General features: G+C 44.6%; 9 non-coding genes across 9 annotated transcripts; all 9 read left to right on the top strand.

Moving 5' to 3' along the window:
• Positions 1 to 968: 968 nt before the first annotated feature.
• On the top strand, positions 969 to 1,159 carry LOC141189057 (U2 spliceosomal RNA). The gene has a single exon (XR_012263129.1). It is a non-coding gene; the product is annotated as a U2 spliceosomal RNA (small nuclear RNA).
• Positions 1,160 to 2,276: 1,117 nt separating this feature from the next.
• On the top strand, positions 2,277 to 2,467 carry LOC141189056 (U2 spliceosomal RNA). The gene has a single exon (XR_012263128.1). It is a non-coding gene; the product is annotated as a U2 spliceosomal RNA (small nuclear RNA).
• Positions 2,468 to 3,590: 1,123 nt separating this feature from the next.
• Positions 3,591 to 3,781, top strand: LOC141185217 (U2 spliceosomal RNA). Its single transcript, XR_012259900.1, has one exon. It is a non-coding gene; the product is annotated as a U2 spliceosomal RNA (small nuclear RNA).
• A 1,121-nt stretch (positions 3,782 to 4,902) lies between these two features.
• On the top strand, positions 4,903 to 5,093 carry LOC141189055 (U2 spliceosomal RNA). Its single transcript, XR_012263127.1, has one exon. It is a non-coding gene; the product is annotated as a U2 spliceosomal RNA (small nuclear RNA).
• Positions 5,094 to 6,216: 1,123 nt separating this feature from the next.
• Positions 6,217 to 6,407, top strand: LOC141189054 (U2 spliceosomal RNA). The gene has a single exon (XR_012263126.1). It is a non-coding gene; the product is annotated as a U2 spliceosomal RNA (small nuclear RNA).
• A 1,121-nt stretch (positions 6,408 to 7,528) lies between these two features.
• LOC141189053 (U2 spliceosomal RNA) lies at positions 7,529 to 7,719 on the top strand. The gene has a single exon (XR_012263125.1). It is a non-coding gene; the product is annotated as a U2 spliceosomal RNA (small nuclear RNA).
• Positions 7,720 to 8,842: 1,123 nt separating this feature from the next.
• Positions 8,843 to 9,033, top strand: LOC141189052 (U2 spliceosomal RNA). The gene has a single exon (XR_012263124.1). It is a non-coding gene; the product is annotated as a U2 spliceosomal RNA (small nuclear RNA).
• Positions 9,034 to 10,154: 1,121 nt separating this feature from the next.
• LOC141189051 (U2 spliceosomal RNA) lies at positions 10,155 to 10,345 on the top strand. The gene has a single exon (XR_012263123.1). It is a non-coding gene; the product is annotated as a U2 spliceosomal RNA (small nuclear RNA).
• A 1,123-nt stretch (positions 10,346 to 11,468) lies between these two features.
• On the top strand, positions 11,469 to 11,655 carry LOC141186020 (U2 spliceosomal RNA). The gene has a single exon (XR_012260581.1). It is a non-coding gene; the product is annotated as a U2 spliceosomal RNA (small nuclear RNA).
• Positions 11,656 to 19,389: the final 7,734 nt, after the last annotated feature.

Here is a 19,389-nt window from a genome sequence, read left to right as displayed (position 1 = left end):
AAGCTCATTTTGGTTCAACTTCAGCAACTGTGCATTGCATTGCCATGTAATGTAATGTAATGCAATGCTATCTATCTAGCTCTCCCTCTATACTTCCTTTTGGATAAACAGACATATTAGGCAAGCATTTTGGAGCTTTCACCTAAATAACTACAGGTGGTGAGATAAGCTGCACAATATAATTGACCTTTCAGTATATTGTTGCACACACACCATCTATTTAGCAAATGCCCTTGTTATCAACAGCAGCCTTTTAAACTCACCTGAGCTAACAGGTATGTGAGCTGGTTACTCTGCTGCGCTTAAAATTTCTTTTTTGGTTTGCTACAATGCCTTTTCTGAAACGTTGTCTCCCTCTGCTGGAACACTGACTTCTTTCATTTAATGCCTGCAGACTATAAAAGAGAAACCAACCCAAAAAGTTTGGTTGATTAGTCTGTGGCATTCTTTTAAACTGTTGCTTATGGCGGTCTCTGTGAGCTTCTCAGTGACATTCAGCCATCCAGGTATCCCGCCTGCAGTAGACGGAATGTGGCAATGGAACGCTGGCTGCGCGTGTCATAATAGGCTCTGAGCCTTTATATACCTGCGCACAGCAGCAGCCACCTTCAGTCTGCTGCTGGACAGCCAGCAGCAGCAGCAGGAGAGGTAATTAATCAGCAACCCTCCTGCTAAGGGTAGACAGCTGCTCGTTCCACCCCCCCCCCCGCCTTAATTGGTTCTCCTCCCTTCCAACGGTGTTGAGGCGGGTGGGAACAGCCAGGGGTTGAGGGTACTGTGCTAAAAGAGGTGGAGTTATGCAGATCTAAAACGCGTGGATTGCAGCAGCAGCAAGCCGAAAAGTGCAGGCATGTGAGGGATCTAGAGGTTGACAGCATGTCTTCTTAACGGGAGTCCAGGTGGCCATCTCCACAAATGGACTTTTCAGAATCCTTGGGTGGCACCGTAGTCGGAAACCAATTCTGGTTATCGCTTCTCGGCCTTTTGGCTAAGATCAAGTGTAGTATCTGTTCTTATCAGTTTAATATCTGATACGTCCCCTATCTGGGGACCATATATTAAATGGATTTTTAGAACAGGGAGATGGAAAAAGAGCTTGCTCTGTCCACTCCACGCATTGACCTGGTATTGCAGTATCTCCAGGACCGGTGCACCCCTTCTTTAATGCAGTTTCTAAAATCAGAAAGAATTGAATTCAATGCTTTTTGTTCATTTTGCTTGTTTGTCGGATTTTGGGATGGACTCTTTGGCTTTGCTTTTCTTCTCCTCATTGGATTTTTCATGTTAAAAGTTGCAGAAGCCAGATGACAAGCTCATTTTGGTTCAACTTCAGCAACTGTGCATTGCATTGCCATGTAATGTAATGTAATGCAATGCTATCTATCTAGCTCTCCCTCTATACTTCCTTTTGGATAAACAGACATATTAGGCAAGCATTTTGGAGCTTTCACCTAAATAACTACAGGTGGTGAGATAAGCTGCACAATATAATTGACCTTTCAGTATATTGTTGCACACACACCATCTATTTAGCAAATGCCCTTGTTATCAACAGCAGCCTTTTAAACTCACCTGAGCTAACAGGTATGTGAGCTGGTTACTCTGCTGCGCTTAAAATTTCTTTTTTGGTTTGCTACAATGCCTTTTCTGAAACGTTGTCTCCCTCTGCTGGAACACTGACTTCTTTCATTTAATGCCTGCAGACTATAAAAGAGAAACCAACCCAAAAAGTTTGGTTGATTAGTTTGTGGCATTCTTTTAAACTGTTGCTTATGGCGGTCTCTGTGAGCTTCTCAGTGACATTCAGCCATCCAGGTATCCCGCCTGCAGTAGACGGAATGTGGCAATGGAACGCTGGCTGCGCGTGTCATAATAGGCTCTGAGCCTTTATATACCTGTGCACAGCAGCAGCCACCTTCAGTCTGCTGCTGGACAGCCAGCAGCAGCAGCAGGAGAGGTAATTAATCAGCAACCCTCCTGCTAAGGGTAGACAGCTGCTCGTTCCACCCCCCCCCCGCCTTAATTGGTTCTCCTCCCTTCCAACGGTGTTGAGGCGGGTGGGAACAGCCGGGGGTTGAGGGTACTGTGCTAAAAGAGGTGGAGTTATGCAGATCTAAAACGCGTGGATTGCAGCAGCAGCAAGCCGAAAAGTGCAGGCATGTGAGGGATCTAGAGGTTGACAGCATGTCTTCTTAACGGGAGTCCAGGTGGCCATCTCCACAAATGGACTTTTCAGAATCCTTGGGTGGCACCGTAGTCGGAAACCAATTCTGGTTATCGCTTCTCGGCCTTTTGGCTAAGATCAAGTGTAGTATCTGTTCTTATCAGTTTAATATCTGATACGTCCCCTATCTGGGGACCATATATTAAATGGATTTTTAGAACAGGGAGATGGAAAAAGAGCTTGCTCTGTCCACTCCACGCATTGACCTGGTATTGCAGTATCTCCAGGACCGGTGCACCCCTTCTTTAATGCAGTTTCTAAAATCAGAAAGAATTGAATTCAATGCTTTTTGTTCATTTTGCTTGTTTGTCGGATTTTGGGATGGACTCTTTGGCTTTGCTTTTCTTCTCCTCATTGGATTTTTCATGTTAAAAGTTGCAGAAGCCAGATGACAAGCTCATTTTGGTTCAACTTCAGCAACTGTGCATTGCATTGCCATGTAATGTAATGTAATGCAATGCTATCTATCTAGCTCTCCCTCTATACTTCCTTTTGGATAAACAGACATATTAGGCAAGCATTTTGGAGCTTTCACCTAAATAACTACAGGTGGTGAGATAAGCTGCACAATATAATTGACCTTTCAGTATATTGTTGCACACACACCATCTATTTAGCAAATGCCCTTGTTATCAACAGCAGCCTTTTAAACTCACCTGAGCTAACAGGTATGTGAGCTGGTTACTCTGCTGCGCTTAAAATTTCTTTTTTGATTTGCTACAATGCCTTTTCTGAAACGTTGTCTCCCTCTGCTGGAACACTGACTTCTTTCATTTAATGCCTGCAGACTATAAAAGAGAAACCAACCCAAAAAGTTTGGTTGATTAGTCTGTGGCATTCTTTTAAACTGTTGCTTATGGCGGTCTCTGTGAGCTTCTCAGTGACATTCAGCCATCCAGGTATCCCGCCTGCAGTAGACGGAATGTGGCAATGGAACGCTGGCTGCGCGTGTCATAATAGGCTCTGAGCCTTTATATACCTGCGCACAGCAGCAGCCACCTTCAGTCTGCTGCTGGACAGCCAGCAGCAGCAGCAGCAGGAGAGGTAATTAATCAGCAACCCTCCTGCTAAGGGTAGACAGCTGCTCGTTCCACCCCCCCCCCCCCGCCTTAATTGGTTCTCCTCCCTTCCAACGGTGTTGAGGCGGGTGGGAACAGCCGGGGGTTGAGGGTACTGTGCTAAAAGAGGTGGAGTTATGCAGATCTAAAACGCGTGGATTGCAGCAGCAGCAAGCCGAAAAGTGCAGGCATGTGAGGGATCTAGAGGTTGACAGCATGTCTTCTTAACGGGAGTCCAGGTGGCCATCTCCACAAATGGACTTTTCAGAATCCTTGGGTGGCACCGTAGTCGGAAACCAATTCTGGTTATCGCTTCTCGGCCTTTTGGCTAAGATCAAGTGTAGTATCTGTTCTTATCAGTTTAATATCTGATACGTCCCCTATCTGGGGACCATATATTAAATGGATTTTTAGAACAGGGAGATGGAAAAAGAGCTTGCTCTGTCCACTCCACGCATTGACCTGGTATTGCAGTATCTCCAGCACCGGTGCACCCCTTCTTTAATGCAGTTTCTAAAATCAGAAAGAATTGAATTCAATGCTTTTTGTTCATTTTGCTTGTTTGTCGGATTTTGGGATGGACTCTTTGGCTTTGCTTTTCTTCTCCTCATTGGATTTTTCATGTTAAAAGTTGCAGAAGCCAGATGACAAGCTCATTTTGGTTCAACTTCAGCAACTGTGCATTGCATTGCCATGTAATGTAATGTAATGCAATGCTATCTATCTAGCTCTCCCTCTATACTTCCTTTTGGATAAACAGACATATTAGGCAAGCATTTTGGAGCTTTCACCTAAATAACTACAGGTGGTGAGATAAGCTGCACAATATAATTGACCTTTCAGTATATTGTTGCACACACACCATCTATTTAGCAAATGCCCTTGTTATCAACAGCAGCCTTTTAAACTCACCTGAGCTAACAGGTATGTGAGCTGGTTACTCTGCTGCGCTTAAAATTTCTTTTTTGGTTTGCTACAATGCCTTTTCTGAAACGTTGTCTCCCTCTGCTGGAACACTGACTTCTTTCATTTAATGCCTGCAGACTATAAAAGAGAAACCAACCCAAAAAGTTTGGTTGATTAGTCTGTGGCATTCTTTTAAACTGTTGCTTATGGCGGTCTCTGTGAGCTTCTCAGTGACATTCAGCCATCCAGGTATCCCGCCTGCAGTAGACGGAATGTGGCAATGGAACGCTGGCTGCGCGTGTCATAATAGGCTCTGAGCCTTTATATACCTGCGCACAGCAGCAGCCACCTTCAGTCTGCTGCTGGACAGCCAGCAGCAGCAGCAGCAGGAGAGGTAATTAATCAGCAACCCTCCTGCTAAGGGTAGACAGCTGCTCGTTCCACCCCCCCCCCCGCCTTAATTGGTTCTCCTCCCTTCCAACGGTGTTGAGGCGGGTGGGAACAGCCGGGGGTTGAGGGTACTGTGCTAAAAGAGGTGGAGTTATGCAGATCTAAAACGCGTGGATTGCAGCAGCAGCAAGCCGAAAAGTGCAGGCATGTGAGGGATCTAGAGGTTGACAGCATGTCTTCTTAACGGGAGTCCAGGTGGCCATCTCCACAAATGGACTTTTCAGAATCCTTGGGTGGCACCGTAGTCGGAAACCAATTCTGGTTATCGCTTCTCGGCCTTTTGGCTAAGATCAAGTGTAGTATCTGTTCTTATCAGTTTAATATCTGATACGTCCCCTATCTGGGGACCATATATTAAATGGATTTTTAGAACAGGGAGATGGAAAAAGAGCTTGCTCTGTCCACTCCACGCATTGACCTGGTATTGCAGTATCTCCAGGACCGGTGCACCCCTTCTTTAATGCAGTTTCTAAAATCAGAAAGAATTGAATTCAATGCTTTTTGTTCATTTTGCTTGTTTGTCGGATTTTGGGATGGACTCTTTGGCTTTGCTTTTCTTCTCCTCATTGGATTTTTCATGTTAAAAGTTGCAGAAGCCAGATGACAAGCTCATTTTGGTTCAACTTCAGCAACTGTGCATTGCATTGCCATGTAATGTAATGTAATGCAATGCTATCTATCTAGCTCTCCCTCTATACTTCCTTTTGGATAAACAGACATATTAGGCAAGCATTTTGGAGCTTTCACCTAAATAACTACAGGTGGTGAGATAAGCTGCACAATATAATTGACCTTTCAGTATATTGTTGCACACACACCATCTATTTAGCAAATGCCCTTGTTATCAACAGCAGCCTTTTAAACTCACCTGAGCTAACAGGTATGTGAGCTGGTTACTCTGCTGCGCTTAAAATTTATTTTTTGGTTTGCTACAATGCCTTTTCTGAAACGTTGTCTCCCTCTGCTGGAACACTGACTTCTTTCATTTAATGCCTGCAGACTATAAAAGAGAAACCAACCCAAAAAGTTTGGTTGATTAGTCTGTGGCATTCTTTTAAACTGTTGCTTATGGCGGTCTCTGTGAGCTTCTCAGTGACATTCAGCCATCCAGGTATCCCGCCTGCAGTAGACTGAATGTGGCAATGGAACGCTGGCTGCGCGTGTCATAATAGGCTCTGAGCCTTTATATACCTGCGCACAGCAGCAGCCACCTTCAGTCTGCTGCTGGACAGCCAGCAGCAGCAGCAGCAGGAGAGGTAATTAATCAGCAACCCTCCTGCTAAGGGTAGACAGCTGCTCGTTCCACCCCCCCCCCCCCGCCTTAATTGGTTCTCCTCCCTTCCAACGGTGTTGAGGCGGGTGGGAACAGCCGGGGGTTGAGGGTACTGTGCTAAAAGAGGTGGAGTTATGCAGATCTAAAACGCGTGGATTGCAGCAGCAGCAAGCCGAAAAGTGCAGGCATGTGAGGGATCTAGAGGTTGACAGCATGTCTTCTTAACGGGAGTCCAGGTGGCCATCTCCACAAATGGACTTTTCAGAATCCTTGGGTGGCACCGTAGTCGGAAACCAATTCTGGTTATCGCTTCTCGGCCTTTTGGCTAAGATCAAGTGTAGTATCTGTTCTTATCAGTTTAATATCTGATACGTCCCCTATCTGGGGACCATATATTAAATGGATTTTTAGAACAGGGAGATGGAAAAAGAGCTTGCTCTGTCCACTCCACGCATTGACCTGGTATTGCAGTATCTCCAGGACCGGTGCACCCCTTCTTTAATGCAGTTTCTAAAATCAGAAAGAATTGAATTCAATGCTTTTTGTTCATTTTGCTTGTTTGTCGGATTTTGGGATGGACTCTTTGGCTTTGCTTTTCTTCTCCTCATTGGATTTTTCATGTTAAAAGTTGCAGAAGCCAGATGACAAGCTCATTTTGGTTCAACTTCAGCAACTGTGCATTGCATTGCCATGTAATGTAATGTAATGCAATGCTATCTATCTAGCTCTCCCTCTATACTTCCTTTTGGATAAACAGACATATTAGGCAAGCATTTTGGAGCTTTCACCTAAATAACTACAGGTGGTGAGATAAGCTGCACAATATAATTGACCTTTCAGTATATTGTTGCACACACACCATCTATTTAGCAAATGCCCTTGTTATCAACAGCAGCCTTTTAAACTCACCTTAGCTAACAGGTATGTGAGCTGGTTACTCTGCTGCGCTTAAAATTTCTTTTTTGGTTTGCTACAATGCCTTTTCTGAAACGTTGTCTCCCTCTGCTGGAACACTGACTTCTTTCATTTAATGCCTGCAGACTATAAAAGAGAAACCAACCCAAAAAGTTTGGTTGATTAGTCTGTGGCATTCTTTTAAACTGTTGCTTATGGCGGTCTCTGTGAGCTTCTCAGTGACATTCAGCCATCCAGGTATCCCGCCTGCAGTAGACGGAATGTGGCAATGGAACGCTGGCTGCGCGTGTCATAATAGGCTCTGAGCCTTTATATACCTGCGCACAGCAGCAGCCACCTTCAGTCTGCTGCTGGACAGCCAGCAGCAGCAGCAGCAGGAGAGGTAATTAATCAGCAACCCTCCTGCTAAGGGTAGACAGCTGCTCGTTCCACCCCCCCCCCCGCCTTAATTGGTTCTCCTCCCTTCCAACGGTGTTGAGGCGGGTGGGAACAGCCGGGGGTTGAGGGTACTGTGCTAAAAGAGGTGGAGTTATGCAGATCTAAAACGCGTGGATTGCAGCAGCAGCAAGCCGAAAAGTGCAGGCATGTGAGGGATCTAGAGGTTGACAGCATGTCTTCTTAACGGGAGTCCAGGTGGCCATCTCCACAAATGGACTTTTCAGAATCCTTGGGTGGCATCGTAGTCGGAAACCAATTCTGGTTATCGCTTCTCGGCCTTTTGGCTAAGATCAAGTGTAGTATCTGTTCTTATCAGTTTAATATCTGATACGTCCCCTATCTGGGGACCATATATTAAATGGATTTTTAGAACAGGGAGATGGAAAAAGAGCTTGCTCTGTCCACTCCACGCATTGACCTGGTATTGCAGTATCTCCAGGACCGGTGCACCCCTTCTTTAATGCAGTTTCTAAAATCAGAAAGAATTGAATTCAATGCTTTTTGTTCATTTTGCTTGTTTGTCGGATTTTGGGATGGACTCTTTGGCTTTGCTTTTCTTCTCCTCATTGGATTTTTCATGTTAAAAGTTGCAGAAGCCAGATGACAAGCTCATTTTGGTTCAACTTCAGCAACTGTGCATTGCATTGCCATGTAATGTAATGTAATGCAATGCTATCTATCTAGCTCTCCCTCTATACTTCCTTTTGGATAAACAGACATATTAGGCAAGCATTTTGGAGCTTTCACCTAAATAACTACAGGTGGTGAGATAAGCTGCACAATACAATTGACCTTTCAGTATATTGTTGCACACACACCATCTATTTAGCAAATGCCCTTGTTATCAACAGCAGCCTTTTAAACTCACCTGAGCTAACAGGTATGTGAGCTGGTTACTCTGCTGCGCTTAAAATTTCTTTTTTGGTTTGCTACAATGCCTTTTCTGAAACGTTGTCTCCCTCTGCTGGAACACTGACTTCTTTCATTTAATGCCTGCAGACTATAAAAGAGAAACCAACCCAAAAAGTTTGGTTGATTAGTCTGTGGCATTCTTTTAAACTGTTGCTTATGGCGGTCTCTGTGAGCTTCTCAGTGACATTCAGCCATCCAGGTATCCCGCCTGCAGTAGACTGAATGTGGCAATGGAACGCTGGCTGCGCGTGTCATAATAGGCTCTGAGCCTTTATATACCTGCGCACAGCAGCAGCCACCTTCAGTCTGCTGCTGGACAGCCAGCAGCAGCAGCAGCAGGAGAGGTAATTAATCAGCAACCCTCCTGCTAAGGGTAGACAGCTGCTCGTTCCACCCCCCCCCCCCCGCCTTAATTGGTTCTCCTCCCTTCCAACGGTGTTGAGGCGGGTGGGAACAGCCGGGGGTTGAGGGTACTGTGCTAAAAGAGGTGGAGTTATGCAGATCTAAAACGCGTGGATTGCAGCAGCAGCAAGCCGAAAAGTGCAGGCATGTGAGGGATCTAGAGGTTGACAGCATGTCTTCTTAACGGGAGTCCAGGTGGCCATCTCCACAAATGGACTTTTCAGAATCCTTGGGTGGCACCGTAGTCGGAAACCAATTCTGGTTATCGCTTCTCGGCCTTTTGGCTAAGATCAAGTGTAGTATCTGTTCTTATCAGTTTAATATCTGATACGTCCCCTATCTGGGGACCATATATTAAATGGATTTTTAGAACAGGGAGATGGAAAAAGAGCTTGCTCTGTCCACTCCACGCATTGACCTGGTATTGCAGTATCTCCAGGACCGGTGCACCCCTTCTTTAATGCAGTTTCTAAAATCAGAAAGAATTGAATTCAATGCTTTTTGTTCATTTTGCTTGTTTGTCGGATTTTGGGATGGACTCTTTGGCTTTGCTTTTCTTCTCCTCATTGGATTTTTCATGTTAAAAGTTGCAGAAGCCAGATGACAAGCTCATTTTGGTTCAACTTCAGCAACTGTGCATTGCATTGCCATGTAATGTAATGTAATGCAATGCTATCTATCTAGCTCTCCCTCTATACTTCCTTTTGGATAAACAGACATATTAGGCAAGCATTTTGGAGCTTTCACCTAAATAACTACAGGTGGTGAGATAAGCTGCACAATATAATTGACCTTTCAGTATATTGTTGCACACACACCATCTATTTAGCAAATGCCCTTGTTATCAACAGCAGCCTTTTAAACTCACCTTAGCTAACAGGTATGTGAGCTGGTTACTCTGCTGCGCTTAAAATTTCTTTTTTGGTTTGCTACAATGCCTTTTCTGAAACGTTGTCTCCCTCTGCTGGAACACTGACTTCTTTCATTTAATGCCTGCAGACTATAAAAGAGAAACCAACCCAAAAAGTTTGGTTGATTAGTCTGTGGCATTCTTTTAAACTGTTGCTTATGGCGGTCTCTGTGAGCTTCTCAGTGACATTCAGCCATCCAGGTATCCCGCCTGCAGTAGACGGAATGTGGCAATGGAACGCTGGCTGCGCGTGTCATAATAGGCTCTGAGCCTTTATATACCTGCGCACAGCAGCAGCCACCTTCAGTCTGCTGCTGGACAGCCAGCAGCAGCAGCAGCAGGAGAGGTAATTAATCAGCAACCCTCCTGCTAAGGGTAGACAGCTGCTCGTTCCACCCCCCCCCCCGCCTTAATTGGTTCTCCTCCCTTCCAACGGTGTTGAGGCGGGTGGGAACAGCCGGGGGTTGAGGGTACTGTGCTAAAAGAGGTGGAGTTATGCAGATCTAAAACGCGTGGATTGCAGCAGCAGCAAGCCGAAAAGTGCAGGCATGTGAGGGATCTAGAGGTTGACAGCATGTCTTCTTAACGGGAGTCCAGGTGGCCATCTCCACAAATGGACTTTTCAGAATCCTTGGGTGGCATCGTAGTCGGAAACCAATTCTGGTTATCGCTTCTCGGCCTTTTGGCTAAGATCAAGTGTAGTATCTGTTCTTATCAGTTTAATATCTGATACGTCCCCTATCTGGGGACCATATATTAAATGGATTTTTAGAACAGGGAGATGGAAAAAGAGCTTGCTCTGTCCACTCCACGCATTGACCTGGTATTGCAGTATCTCCAGGACCGGTGCACCCCTTCTTTAATGCAGTTTCTAAAATCAGAAAGAATTGAATTCAATGCTTTTTGTTCATTTTGCTTGTTTGTCGGATTTTGGGATGGACTCTTTGGCTTTGCTTTTCTTCTCCTCATTGGATTTTTCATGTTAAAAGTTGCAGAAGCCAGATGACAAGCTCATTTTGGTTCAACTTCAGCAACTGTGCATTGCATTGCCATGTAATGTAATGTAATGCAATGCTATCTATCTAGCTCTCCCTCTATACTTCCTTTTGGATAAACAGACATATTAGGCAAGCATTTTGGAGCTTTCACCTAAATAACTACAGGTGGTGAGATAAGCTGCACAATATAATTGACCTTTCAGTATATTGTTGCACACACACCATCTATTTAGCAAATGCCCTTGTTATCAACAGCAGCCTTTTAAACTCACCTGAGCTAACAGGTATGTGAGCTGGTTACTCTGCTGCGCTTAAAATTTCTTTTTTGGTTTGCTACAATGCCTTTTCTGAAACGTTGTCTCCCTCTGCTGGAACACTGACTTCTTTCATTTAATGCCTGCAGACTATAAAAGAGAAACCAACCCAAAAAGTTTGGTTGATTAGTCTGTGGCATTCTTTTAAACTGTTGCTTATGGCGGTCTCTGTGAGCTTCTCAGTGACATTCAGCCATCCAGGTATCCCGCCTGCAGTAGACGGAATGTGGCAATGGAACGCTGGCTGCGCGTGTCATAATAGGCTCTGAGCCTTTATATACCTGCGCACAGCAGCAGCCACCTTCAGTCTGCTGCTGGACAGCCAGCAGCAGCAGCAGCAGGAGAGGTAATTAATCAGCAACCCTCCTGCTAAGGGTAGACAGCTGCTCGTTCCACCCCCCCCCCCCCGCCTTAATTGGTTCTCCTCCCTTCCAACGGTGTTGAGGCGGGTGGGAACAGCCGGGGGTTGAGGGTACTGTGCTAAAAGAGGTGGAGTTATGCAGATCTAAAACGCATGGATTGCAGCAGCAGCAAGCCGAAAAGTGCAGGCATGTGAGGGATCTAGAGGTTGACAGCATGTCTTCTTAACGGGAGTCCAGGTGGCCATCTCCACAAATGGACTTTTCAGAATCCTTGGGTGGCACCGTAGTCGGAAACCAATTCTGGTTATCGCTTCTCGGCCTTTTGGCTAAGATCAAGTGTAGTATCTGTTCTTATCAGTTTAATATCTGATTAGAGATGAGCGGTGTTCGACTAGAACTGTTCGCCAATCTCAAATTCGAGCTGTTTTGGGCGGTGTTCGAGTTGTTCCACGAACCCGAACGATTTGCAAAAAATTCGGCTGTTCGAGGTTATGTTCGATAACTGTTCGTGCACCAAAAGCGTGTCCTGCATGTCTGGCGCTATTTAGAGCACCAATCATGCAGGGATTGTCTGCCACTCACTGTAATGCCGCAGCTATGGTGGTTGTGGCATTACAGTGATTGCCCAAATCGATGGGAACAGTGCCAACAGTGAAACATGAAAAGCCGGCAATTCATCAGCGGCATACACCGGTACCCGACAATTTAGAACCGAAAGAATAGAGCTTCACACATAGATTAGATAGATATAAACATGTCAGTCACATATATATGAAGTACAGTGACAGTGTTGCTTACTGTACTTGTCATTTAGCGTAAAGGATTTATCAAAAAAAATAATAGTGTTTTCATGCACCGTCTCTTTAAAAAAGCCGGCCGGCAATTCAGCAGCGGTACCCGACAATTTAGAATAGAAAGAATAGAGAATCACACATAGATTAGATAGATAGAAACATGTCAGCCACATATATATGAAGTACAGTGACAGTGTTGCTTACTGTACTTGTCATTTAGCGTAAAGGATTTATCAAAAAAAATAATAGTGTTTTCATGCACCGTCTCTTTAAAAAAGCCGGCGGGCAATTCAGCAGTGGTACCCGACAATTTATAACAGACAGAATAGAGCTTCACACATAGATTAGATAGATAGAAACATGTCAGCCACATATATATGAAGTACAGTGACAGTGTTGCTTACTGTACTTGTCATTTAGTGTAAAGGATTTATCAAAAAAAATAATAGTGTTTTCATGCACCGTCTCTTTAAAAAAGCCGGCCGGCAATTCAGCAGCGGTACCCGACAATTTAGAATAGAAAGAATAGAGAATCACACATAGATTAGATAGATAGAAACATGTCAGCCACATATATATGAAGTACAGTGACAGTGTTGCTTACTGTACTTGTCATTTAGCGTAAAGGATTTATCAAAAAAAATAATAGTGTTTTCATGCACCGTCTCTTTAAAAAAGCCGGCGGGCAATTCAGCAGCGGTACCCGACAATTTATAACAGACAGAATAGAGCTTCACACATAGATTAGATAGATAGAAACATGTCAGTCACATATATATGAAGTACAGTGATAGTGTTGGTTACTGTACTTAGAATCATAGAATCATAGAATGGTAGAGTTGGAAGGGACCTCCTGGGTCATCTGGTCCAACCCCCTGCTCAAAGCAGGATTCACTAAATCATCTCAGACAGATGTCTGTCCAGCCTCTGTTTGAAGACGTCCATTGAAGGGGAACTCACCACCTCTCGTGGCAGCCTGTTCCACTCATTAATCACCCTAACTGTCAAAAAGTTTTTTCTAATATCTAATCTTTGTCTCCTCCCATTTAGTTTCATCCCATTGCTTCTAGTCTTTCCTTGTGCAAATGAGAATAAAGATGATCCTTCTACAATGTGACAGCCCTTGACATATTTGTAGACAGCTATTAAGTCTCCTCTCAGTCTTCTTTTTTGCAAGCTAAACATTCCCAAATCCTGCAACCGTTCCTCATAGGACATGGTTTGCAGACCAGTCACCATTCTGGTCGCTCTTCTCTGAACTTGCTCCAGTTTGTCTATGTCTTTTTTAAAATGTGGTGCCCAAAACTGTACACAGTATTCCAGATGAGGTCTGACCAAAGAGGAGTAAAGACCAATAATGACTTCACGTGATCTAGACTGTATGCTTCTGTTAATACATCCCAGAATTGTATTTGCCTTTTTTGCTGCTGCATCACACTGTTGACTCATGTTCAGTCTATGATCTATTAGTATACCTAAGTCTTTTTCACAAGTACTGTTGCTTAGCTCTATTCCTCCCATTCTGTATATGCTTTTTTCATTTTTATTGCCCAGATGTAGTACTTTGCATTTTTCCCTGTTAAAAAACATTCTGTTGGTTGCTGCCCACTGCTCCAGTTTATTTAGGTCTTATTGAATCCTCTCTCTCTCTTCTCTAGTATTAGCTATCCCTCCTAGCTTTGTGTCATCAGCAAATTTAATCAGTTTACCCTCAATTCCTTCATCTAAATCATTGATAAAGATGTTGAACAATACAGGTCCCAGGACGGAGCCCTGTGGTACCCCACTTGAGACATTCATCCAGCTGGATGTGAAGCCATTTACAATCACCCTTTGAGTCCGATCACTAAGCCAGTTATGAATCCACCTAACAGTTGCCTGGTCCATTGCATACTTGGTAATTTTTTCAATAAGGATGGTGTGAGATACTTTGTCAAATGCTTTGCTGAAGTCAAGATATACTATATCTACAGCATTTCCCTGATCCACCCAGTCAGTGATTCTGTCATAGAAGGAAATTAAGTTAGTCTGACATGACTTGTTAGTTATAAACCCATGCTGACTCTGGTTAATCACTTCATTCTTATCCAGGTACTTACATACATGTTGTTTAATAATTTGTTCAAAGATCTTTCCTGGTATAGAAGTCAGACTCACCGGCCTATAGTTCCCTGGGTCCACCTTCTTCCCCTTTTTGAAGATAGGAACAACATTTGCTCTTCTCCAGTCTTCTGGGACTTCTCCTGTTCTCCAAGAATTTTCAAAGATTATGGAGAGTGGTTCTAAAATTTCTTCTACGATCTCCTTCAGTACTCTGGGGTGTAATTCATCTGGACCTGGAGACTTGAACTCATTTATGTTAGCTAAATATTCCCTCACAATCTTTCTGTTTACAGATAACTTGGATTCTTCTATTCCTTTAAAAGGACAGTGAAGATCAGTTGATGTTACATTTTCTTTCTGAGAGAAAACAGATGCAAAATAGGAATTAAAAGTTTGGCCTTCTCAACATCCTCTCTTACCATTTCTCCATTTTCATCCTGTAAAAATCCTATAGCATCTTTGACTTTTCTTTTACTTTTGACATACCCCCAAAATCCTTTTTTATTGCTTTTGACATCTCTTGCAAGCCTTAATTCATTGTCAGCTTTAGTTAACCTGATACATGCCCTGCAGGATCTGCAGACTGCATTATAATCTTCTTTAGATATGCCTCCCTCTTTCCATTTAATAAACATTTCTTTCTTTCTTTTTAGCATGTGTTTAAGTTCTGTGTTCATCCATCCTGGTTTCCTTAAATGCTTCCCATTCTTCCTACTTTTCGGGATTGTTAACGATTGTGCTTTGAGAATCTCATTTTTAAAAATTTCCCATCCTTCCTGGACATTTTTGTCCTTAAGGACATCCAGCCATTGGATCCCTCCTATTCTCTTTCTGAGTCTCTTAAAATCTGCCTTTCTAAAATCTAACCTTGAAGTTTGAGTCTTCACATGTCTTCCTCCTCTAGTTATCCAAAATTCTATAATAGCATGATCGCTGCCTCCTAGGGTCCCAGCCACTTTTACCTCCTCAACCATTTCCTCCTTGTTTATAAGGATTAGATCCAAAGTAGCAGATCCCCTTGTTTTCTCCCCTACCTTTTGGAAGATAAAGTTGTCAGCAAGAGAGGATAAGAATTTGCTTGACCTGTTAGTTTTACTTGAGAGAGATTCCCAACAAATGTCTGGATAGTTGAAATCTCCCATGACCACTACGTCATATTTTTTTGAGAACTTGGTCATTTGATACATAAAGAGTTCATCCATATCTTCAGCTTGCCCAGGTGGCCTGTAGTAAATGCCTACAATGGTGTCCTTTCCGTTGTTCTCTCCTTGTATTCTTACCCAAACAGTTTCCACAGAACTCCCAGTCTCTGAAGCTTCAATCTCTGTGCAGATATACGCTTTTCTAACATACAATGCGACACCTCCTCCTCGTTTATCAAGTCTGTTTCTTGCAAATAAGTTGTATCCTTTTAGCCTTTTATTCCAATCATGTGTATCGTCCCACCAAGTTTCAGTGATTCCAATGACATCATATTTCTTTTCCTGCGTTAGTAGTTCTAATTCTCCTTGTTTGTTGCCCATGCTTTGTGCATTTGTATAAAAACATTTTAGTTTGTGATTGGTTTCTCTTCCTCCCATATTTTTATTATTTAAATTGTACTTGTCATTTAGTATTAAAATAAAGGATTTATTATTAAGAAAATAGGCGTGGGGTTCCCCTTAATTTTAGGCTCTAGCGGAGGTTAAGCAGACGGCTGGGGCAGATGTTTGAAGCCTGGGAAGGGGGTAATACCCACGGAGCTTCCCAGGCTACTAATATCAGCCCCCAGCTGAATACATAGCCTTTACTAGCTATTAAAATGGGGGACCCCCCAAAAAAAATGACGTGGGGTCCCCCCTAATTTAATAGCTAGCAAAGGCTAGGCAGACAGCTGGGGGCTGATATTAATAGCCCAGGAAGGGAGCCATGAATATTGGCCCCCTCCCAGGCTAGAAACACCAGCCGTCAGCCGCCCCAGAAATGGCGCATTCATAGGATGCGCCAATTCTGGCACTTAGCCTCGCTCTTCCACGCTGCCCTGGTGCGGTGGCAGGGGGTAATAGGGTTGGGGTTGATGTCAGCTTATAATGCCAGCTGACATCAAGCCCAGGTTAGTAATGGAGAGGCGTCTATAAGACACCCCCATTACTAACCCCATAGTCAAAGTTAAAAAAAACACAAACACCCAGAATAAAGTCCTTTAATTGAAATAAAGACACAATCCTTTATTGTTCTAAATTAAACCATACTTACCGTCACGCCCATTCCAGCTGAAGCCAACGATCTCCTGCAATAAAAGAAAAATAATAAAGCAACCTCATCCTTACCTTTCCATGGTTCCCACGACAGCTTCAGCTCTGCTACATCGAGATGACAGGCTGGACCGCAGCAGAACGCTGCCATCCAGCCTGTCATCCCGCAGACACTGAGAAGCGCAGGCTTGCTTGCGCTGCTCAGCGTCTCTCTGTGACGACATCCAGATGAGCCGAGTTCATGTCCAATGAACTCGGCTCACCTCATGCACGTCACTGACAGCGTGGGAAAATTCTCACGCTGAAGCGGTGAGTGGAGGAAAATTTTCCCACGCTGTCAGTGACGTGCATAAGGTGAGCTCATGTCCAATGAACTCAGCTCACCTCCTGCACGTCACTGACAGCGTGGGAGAATTCTCCTGCACTCAGCGCTTCAGTGTGAGAATTCTCCCACGCTGAAGCGCTGAGTGCAGGAGAATTTTCCCACGCTGTCAGTGACGTGCATGAGGTGAGCCGAGTTCATTGGACATTAACTCGGCTCATCTGGATGCCCTCACAGAGAGACACTGTGGAGCGCAAGCAAGCCTGCGCTTCTCAGTGTCTGCGGGATGACAGGCTGGATGGCAGCGTTCTGCTGCGGTCCAGCCTGTCATCTCGATGTAGCAGAGCTGAAGCTGTCATGGGAATCATGGAAAGGTAAGGATGATGTTGCTTTATTATTTTTCTTTTATTTCAGGAGATCGTTGGCTTCAGCTGGAATGGGTGTGATGGTAAGTATGGTTTAATTTAGAACAATAAAGAATTGTGTCTTTATTTCAATTAAAGGACTTTTTTCTGGGTGTTGTGTTTTTTTTAAATACTTTACTAGAAATTCATGGTGGTCATGTCTAATATTGGCGTGACCCCATGAATTTCGGGCTTAGGGCCAGCTGATAATGCCAAGCTGGCCCTAACCCCTTTATTACCCAGTGAGCCACCGCATCAGGGCCCTGGATGAGTTGGGTACAGCGCCAGAAGATGGCGCTTCTATGAACGCGCCATTTTCTGGGATGGCTGCGGACTGCAATTTGCAGCGGGGGTGGCCCAGAAAGCTTGGGCCTCCCTGCGCTGCGGATTCCAGCCCCCAGCTGCCTAGTTGTACCTGGCTGGACACAAAAACAGGGCGAAGCCCCACGTCAATTTTCTTTAAATTATTTCATGAAATAATTAAGAAAAAAAGGGCTTCCCTATATTGTTGTGTCCGGCCAGGTACAAATAGGCAGCTGGTGGTTGGGGGCAGCCCGTTCCTGCCTGCTGTACCTGGCTGGACACAAATATAGTGCGAAGCCCCACGTCAATTTTTTTTAAATTATTTCATGAATTTCCTGAAATAATTTAAAAAAATTTAAGTGGGGCTTCGCACTATATTTGTGTCCAGCCAGGTACAGCAGGCAGGAACGGGCTGCCCCCATCCACCAGCTGCCTATTTGTACCTGGCCGGACACAACAATATAGGGAAGCCCTTTTTTTCTTAATTATTTCATGAATTTCATGAAATAATTAAAAAAAAAAGTACGTGGGGCTTCGCCCTATTTTTGTGTCCAGCCAGGTACAACTAGGCAGCTGGGGGCTGGAATCTGCAGCGCAGGGAGGCCCAAGCTTTCTGGGCCCCCCCCCGCTACAAATTGCAGTCCGCAGCCACCCCGGAAAATGGCGCTTTCATAGAAGCGCCATCTTCTGGCGCTGTGCCCAACTCATCCAGGGCCCTGGTGCGGTGGCTCACTGGGTAATAAAGGGGTTAGGGCCAGCTTGGTATTATCAGCTGGCCCCAAGCCCAAAATTCATGGGGTCACGCCAGTATTAGACATGACCGCCATGAATTTCTAGTAAAGTATTTAAAAAAAACACAACACCCAGAATAAAGTCCTTTAATTGAAATAAAGACACAATTCTTTATTGTTCTAAATTAAACCATACTTACCATCACACCCATTCCAGCTGAAGCCAACGATCTCCTGCAATAAAAGAAAAATAATAAACCAACCTCATCCTTACCTTTCCATGGTTCCCACGACAGCTTCAGCTCTGCTACATCGAGATGACTGGCTGGACCGCAGCAGAACGCTGCCATCCAGTCTGTCATCCCGCAGACACTGAGAAGCGCAGGCATGCTTGCGCTCCTCACTGTCTCGCTGTGACGGCATCCAGATGAGCCGAGGTCATGTCCAATGAACTCGGCTCACCTCATGCACGTCACTGACAGCGTGGGAAAATTCTCACGCTGAAGTGCTGAGTGCAGGAGAATTCTTCCACGCTGTCAGTGATGTGCATGAGGTGAGCTCATGTCCAATGAACTCAGCTCACCTCCTGCACGTCACTGACAGCGTGGGAAAATTCTCCTGCAATCAGCGCTTCAGCGTGAGAATTTTCCCACGCTGTCAGTGACGTGCATGAGGTGAGCCGAGTTAATTGGACATGAACTCGGCTCTTCTGGATGTCGTCACAGAGAGACGCTGAGCAGCGCAAGCAAGCCTGCGCTTCTCAGTGTCTGCGGGATGACAGGCTGGATGGCAGCGTTCTGCTGCGGTCCAGCCTGTCATCTCGATGTAGCAGAGCTGAAGCTGTCGTGGGAACCATGGAAACGTAAGGATGAGGTTGCTTTATTATTTTTCTTTTATTGCAGGAGATCGTTGGCTTCAGCTGGAATGGGCGTGATGGTAAGTATGGTTTAATTTAGAACAATAAAGGATTGTGTCTTTATTTCAATTAAAGGACTTTATTCTGGGTGTTTGTGTTTTTTTTAACTTTGACTATGGGGTTAGTAATGGCGGTGTCTTATAGACGCCTCTACATTACTAACCTGGGCTTGATGTCAGCTGGCATTATAAGCTGACATCAACCCCAACCCTATTACCCCCTGCCACCGCACCAGGGCAGCGTGGAAGAGCGAGGCTAAGTGCCAGAATTGGCGCATCCTATGAATGCGCCATTTCTGGGGCGGCTGACGGCTGGTGTTTCTAGCCTGGGAGGGGGCCAATATTCATGGCTCCCTTCCTGGGCTATTAATATCAGCCCCCAGCTGTCTGCCTAGCCTTTGCTAGCTATTAAATTAGGGGG

This window comes from Phyllobates terribilis, unplaced genomic scaffold (assembly GCF_046119375.1).
Source record: "Phyllobates terribilis strain yellow unplaced genomic scaffold, ASM4611937v1 Scaffold_40__1_contigs__length_11209783, whole genome shotgun sequence".
Taxonomy (NCBI): domain Eukaryota; kingdom Metazoa; phylum Chordata; class Amphibia; order Anura; family Dendrobatidae; genus Phyllobates; species Phyllobates terribilis.
Note: the sequence above shows the minus strand (reverse complement) of the source record. Positions and strands in the feature narration are given on the sequence as shown.